This window comes from Neovison vison, chromosome 3 (genome assembly GCF_020171115.1).
Source record: "Neovison vison isolate M4711 chromosome 3, ASM_NN_V1, whole genome shotgun sequence".
Lineage (NCBI taxonomy): Eukaryota > Metazoa > Chordata > Mammalia > Carnivora > Mustelidae > Neogale > Neogale vison.
The window spans coordinates 193,194,357-193,200,749 of record NC_058093.1 but is presented as its reverse complement, the minus strand read 5'-3'; the positions used below and the strand labels follow the sequence as shown (position 1 = coordinate 193,200,749).

General features: G+C 52.4%; 1 pseudogene; it reads left to right on the top strand.

The window, feature by feature from the left end:
* The first annotated feature begins 2,562 nt into the window (after window positions 1-2,562).
* Window positions 2,563-2,680, top strand: LOC122903707 (annotated as a pseudogene).
* The last annotated feature ends 3,713 nt before the right edge of the window (window positions 2,681-6,393 follow it).

Here is a 6,393-nt window from a genome sequence, read left to right as displayed (position 1 = left end):
AAATTTGGTCAGGAGGACAAAGAGAAAAATCCGATTAGGAAATCCATTGAGCTATACAAAAACAAAAACAACACACCAAAGCTTATGGAATGCCATTAAAATAGTACTTAAAGGGAAATTATAGCAGTAAGCACCTGTTTTAAAGGATGAAGTTAAACTTCTACCTCATACAATATACAAAATTTTAAAAGGATCAGAAACCTATATTGTACTCTATAAGGCAACTGATATATGCTATAATATCAATGACCCTTGAAAACATTAGGCCAAATTAAAGAAGCCAGTGATAAAAGACTACATGTATGATCCTGTTTATATGTGAAATGTCCAGAAAACTCAGATCTATAGGAAAAGAAAGTAAATTAATAGTTACTTAAGATAGGTTGCCAAGAGATGGGAGTGACCAATGTTTGAATGGGGTTTCATTTAGGATGGTGAAAATGTCCAGAACTTGATTGGACACAATTCATACTTTTAAAGTATACATTACAATAAACCATTTAAAGGTTATAGGAACTCTAAAGGAACAACAAATAGAAAGGTAAATAACAAGATAATAGGGGAATATGAAAAAGCTCATGGAGCTCAGGAAAGGAAGTCCCCCCCCCCTTCCAGCAGCAGGCTCTGGACGAGGGCCACTGGGGTTGTGGTTATTTGTTTGTTTTTGTCTTTTTGTTGTCTATTGTGTTTTGTTATGGTTGAAGGAATGTGGCAAGCAGGGAGTAAGGGGACGCTAGCTTTCATCTCTCTGTTCCTCATAATAGATGTGGGGCTTCTCCCTCACTCATTTTGTGTGTTAAGGGCTATAACGAGCCACCTGGAGTTAGTCAAATGCCGGGTTAAGGTGTCCAATGCTGATGCTCATTAGAGCCGGGCATGGAAAATAAGTGCCTAGTGGGCCACTTTTGGTAAGCAGAACTGGTACTGTGGGATGAACCAACCTCGAGACAGAGACTTTAAGGAATATTCCCAAGCAGCTGCCGAAACTTCTTTTGTTTCGGGGAATTCCTTGCCTTCTCTGGCCCGACGTGGACTGCCTGGCCCCTCCCCCTTGCTGGCACGGAAAGCATGGCATCTGAAGTGGAATGGGCCCAGGTGGAACATGAGGTCTGTTGGCGAAGGGATGGCTGGGCTGATGGTTAACTGTCTGTTTCAAGGGTTTAATGAGTAATTGTTAAAGTGGCTTCCGAAGTCTCTGATAACCTGAAACCGTGAAGGGTTGCTTGAATGACAAATGGAGTTAAATTTGTTGGACATCTAGATCCTAACCAAATGGGATGAAATGCTAGGGCGCTGTTTGCTGGAACTGGGTTTGTACTTTTGAAATCTGCTGGTGAACACATTCTGTGCTTAACTGATTGATAAATTTGCCATCTAAAGAATTCTGTTGTAACAACTCACCATTGGTTTATATTTAGTCTTAAGTAGAGGTTAAGGTATTTCTAAGAGTACAAAATTCTGTTAAGTGTAATTAAGACTGATGGAAATGAGAAAAGCAACTCTGTATGTAAAAAGTAGGAGATATGTAAAAGAGAGATAAACAGCCCTAAGGCCACTGTCAGAGCTAAATCCATTCGTAAAAGAATGGAAGGGGAGACTGATCACCTCCCATTAGCCAGGGATACCAAAAGGGGAGGATGTCCAACCTGTTTGAATCTGGAAAATGCCTGACTGTGTCTCTATGGCTCCACCGCTTCCACTATGGAGTCTGAATGGACTGCACCCTAAATCTTGCAGGGCTTCATATGGCATAACGGTCATCTACTCCGTGGAGTAGCCCAGTCCAGGGTTTATACAGACAGACCTTAAATAAGACGCTCCTAAGTTCCCACGAGGGACACGAGCAGGACAGCATCCAGGGACAGCCCTGCTCTAATGGCAGAGCAGATCACAGCTGTTCTCTCTGGGCTCCTCCACCCAGAATCTGAGAGATGGAACAGGGGAAATTCTGTGCAATGAATTTGGACTCTGCTTAGCACCTCTGTGTTGGCTCTCAGCCCTAGAAAAACGAGAGCCTGAGGGTCCACTTTGAGTCTAGGAAGCCATCTTCCAAGAGGAAGAAAACTCTCTGAAGCTCCGTGAGCTGCTCGTCCCTCTTCTCTGATGTCTGGACTCGATGGGTCACACAAGGGCCTATGGGAGGAGCTCGGGAGTCAAGGCTTCAAATCTTGGCCATCGGAGACTGCCAGGGACCTGACCCGATTGATACACGTGCAGCTGCTGGCACGTTTCTGAATATGCTGGCTCTCTGCAGCCTCTGCATCTTTGAACAACATGTCCATCTGTCTGAAACATCATTCTGTCTCAAGCACTTAGAAACCCTCCACTACCTCCTCCTTTGTACAGAATGGGTATGACCACAAGGCATCAGTAGCCCAAGAAGGCCGGGGGCCAATGTAACTATGAACGAGAGAGATATGGTAGCTAACCAAGCCTGGACAAATTAAGGTAACAGTAGGGTATGAGAAAGTTCAGCTTCCTCCAGCAAGGGGAGGACGGTTCCATGTTATATAGGGTGTCACGTACACTCATCTGAGAATATCGGGTAAGAACCTTATGATTGTATACGGCCATACCACCCTGAAGGCGCCAGATCTCGTCTGATCTTGGAAGCTAAGAAGGGTCGGGCCTGGTTAGTACTTGGATGGAAGACTGCCAGGGAATACCGGTTGCTTTTGCTTTGATCTCCAAGAGGGAATTTCTTGGGACGGTGGGCTACTGCAGGCTGTGGATGCTACCTTCACGGAGATGGCACAACCTCTCTACGAACTGGCTAAGGGAGGACTCACTATGGTAGAGTGTGGACAGCTGAGGCAGAAGGAGCATTTCGGGAATTACAAAGAGCCTTACTGTGTGCCCCAGCATTGGTCATCCCAGATGTTACCAAGCCCTTCCACTTGTATGTGAAGGCAGGGCTGACTAAAGAAGTTTTGACTCAGACTCTAGGGTATGGTGAAGGCCAGTGGTCTATCTTAGCAAGAAACTAGATCCAGTAGCAGCTGGGTTCCCCCTTTGCTTCTGCATAATTGCTGCCATGGCCCTCCTAGTCAAGGATGCATGCAAATTGACTCTGGGTCAAAATCTCATATTGACCACCACCCACGTTATCAAGGGCCTTCTCCGGACTCCACCAGACCGATGGATGACGAACGCCCGGGTAACGGGGTATCAGGCCCTTCTCCTCAATGAACCAAAAGTGGCCTTCCGACCCCCAGCAGTGCTAAATCCAGCCACACTGCTGCCAGAAGAGCTAGCTGACCACACGACTGTGGGGAGGTCTTAACCCAAGTCACAGGAATAAGGCCGGATCTCAGAGACACTCCCCTCCCGGATGCGGAAATGACTCTGTTCACAGAAGGGAGTAGTTACATGGTCAGTGGAAAAGAGGTATGCGGGGGCTGCAATGGTTTCTCCTGGGCAGAGACTCTGGATGTCAGCCCTGCCACATAGGATCTCGGTGGAAAAGCAAAGCTGATTGCATTCACCAAGGCACTACAGATGGCCGAGGCCACAGGCACTAACTGGAAACTACAGTGTGCCTACTGGCCCCAGAGCTCTGAGCAAGGAGAATGAACCAGACTCTCGAAAAGACCTTGACAAAGTTAATTCTGGAGGCTGGCGGTGGATAGAAAATCTCCTTCCTTTTACTCTCAGGGCACGATGTAATAAACAAGGTGACCCCATTTAAAATAATGTTTGGGAGCTCTGTCCTAGGTTACAGGAGGTTGCCCTAGCAGAAATGACTGATCAGTCTATACCCCAGTCACTGCAGGCATTACAGTCTGTCTTAAAAAGAAGGGATCCAAACTGCCTATACTGGAACAGAGACGGTGGAACCACATCCTTACCAACCCGGGGACTTGGTTTGGATACGTCGCTATCAAGTGGGGAATTTGGAGCCTCGTTGGAAGGGACCATTTACTGTTATCCTAACCACCCCCACAGCAGTAAAAGTGGAAGGCATCAGGGCCTGGGTTCATGCGGGTCATGTCAAACGAGCTGAGAGTAAGGATGCCCTCCAGAAATGGGAAATGCAGCCAAAAGACCCTGCTGACCATAGACTGAAACTAAGACTAAAGAAACTGTGAGTGTATTGTTGCTATACTAAAGAAAATTGGGGAGATAAAATGTTAGTCTTATATGTTCAATATAAGGTAGAACCATCTGAAAAGTCAAGGATTTGACTAATCTCCAAAGAAAAGGGGGGAATGTAAGGGTCTGCCCCTCCCAGAGGAACTTGCTTGTGGACCCTGAATGTAAGGGTGGGGCAGACTGCGTGGAGACATCCAATCAGTAAGCCGTATGTATATCCACTGGGAAGGTTGAAATTCAATTGGCCACCTGTGTAGGGGCGGGGCTCAACCACCCCCATAAAGGTTGCTCTGCCAGGCTGCCAAGGGGGGCTCCTGCAGGAGAGCCGCGGGCTCCTGCAGGAGGGCCGGGGGCTGCTGCAGGAGAGCAGCGGCTGCTACAGGAGGGATGAAGTCGGCGGAGAGCGGTGAAGTCGGCGGAGAGCGGTGAAGTGGAGCGGAGAGCGGTGGAAGTCGCAGAAGAGCAGGGGAGTCAACGGTGTATAGAAGAGCTGTAACAGCTCTTGTAAGAGCTATAACCGCGTTTGGCGGTCCAGCCTCCAGCCTCCGGCGGCGGCCCGGAGCGCCGCCGCCTGCAGCCTCCGGCGGTGGCCCCGAGCGCCGCGGCCTGCACCCTCTGGCGGCGGCCCCGAGCGCCGCCGCCTGCAGCCTCCGGCGGCGGCCCCGAGCGCCGCCGCCTGCAGCCTCCGGCGGCGGCCCCGAGCGCCGCCGCCTGCAGCCTCCGGCGGCGGCCCCGAGCGCCGCCGCCTGCAGCCTCCGGCGGCGGCCCCGAGCGCCGCCGCCTGCAACTTCCAGCCTCCGGCGGCGGCCCCGAGCCATCGCCTGCAGCTTGCAGCCTCCGGCGGCCCAGCAGTCCAGTCGTCTGCGGTCCAGTTGTCAGCGGTCTCTCCACGCCTGCGGTCCTGAGACATCTGCGGTCCAGTTGTCAGCGGTCCCTCGACGCCTGCGGTCCTGAGACATCTGCGGTCCAGTTGTCAGCAGTCCCTCGACGCCTGCGGTCCTGAGACATCTGCGGTCCAGTTGTCAGCGTTCCCTCGACGCCTGCGGTCCTGAGACATCTGCGGTCCAGTTGTCAGCGGTCCCTCGACGCCTGCGGTCCTGAGACATCTGCGGTCCAGTTGTCAGCGGTCCCTCGACGCCTGCGGTCCTGAGACATCTGCGGTCCAGTTGTCAGCGGTCCCTCGACGCCTGCGGTCCTGAGACATCTGCGGTCCAGTTGTCAGCGGTCCCTTGACGCCTGCGGTGCCAGCGGCCCTGCCCCGCACTCCAGGACCCTCAGCAGTGACACAGTGAGAAACGACCTAGATGTCAGCAACCTCATTGGGAGTAGGCTCGCCGGGGTCAAAGTTGTCATCTTTTATAAAAGAAAGCCCTGGGGGGACAAGATGGCGGGGTACTAGGAAGAGGCGTCTTTTCAGCTGGTACCCCAAAGTGAGCTGATTACCTACCAAAGAACTCTGATCACCCATGAAATCAGCCTGAGATCAGAATTATACACGTCTGGATCTCTACAGGGGCAGAAGATGCCAGTGAGCAGGTAAAGCGGAATGGGAACAGCGGACTGATATCGGAAGATAAACAAAAGGGGGAGGGAGCCACCAGAGGTGACCGGTGCAAAAGTAATACCCCAATACGAGCGAGAGTGCCCTGCGTCTGGGGACCAGCATTAACTCGGAGACTGGTTGAAAGCACTCCAAAAGAGCAAAGGATCGCGGGGGCAAACTGTGGGAATCGGGGCGGCTAGGGACAGGGGCTTGAGTCCCCGGTCCCAGACGGCCTCCCCGGCGCGGAGGCAGAGAGAGTGCGGCTGAGAAACCGGCTCCTGGTCCCTAAGCCGCCAGCGTGCCCCAGATCGCGGGGTTCCGGCTCCTGTGAGGGGATGGGAGCCGGTCTGCAGAACGCGCGCTAGCCCTACCACAAAGCTTGAGATGCGCGTGCACGTCGCTCCAGCTCTCCTGGGTTTCTAAGGCCCTGGGGCGCTTCTTGACCCGGGCCATTGTTTCAAAGTCTAAGCCTCGCGCCCGCGAAACTCTTCCCCGGACAGAGGCGCGCAAAAGCCCAGCCTGCGGCTTACGGACCAGCGCCCCATTCTCAGTGCCCCAGACGCGCGCCCGACCCACAGCCGCCTCTGAAAAGAGGTGCGCGCAAGCCGGGCACTCCCAGCCCCGGCCAGCGGCAAAATCTCAGTGTGCGATCGCTGCTTGGAACCTCTCTGGCGGTCAGGAGCTCCCAGACAGCCGCCACTGCCTTGGCTTTGGGGACGAGCAAAAGATCCTGCGCCCCCAGGGTCTTTAACTTGGAA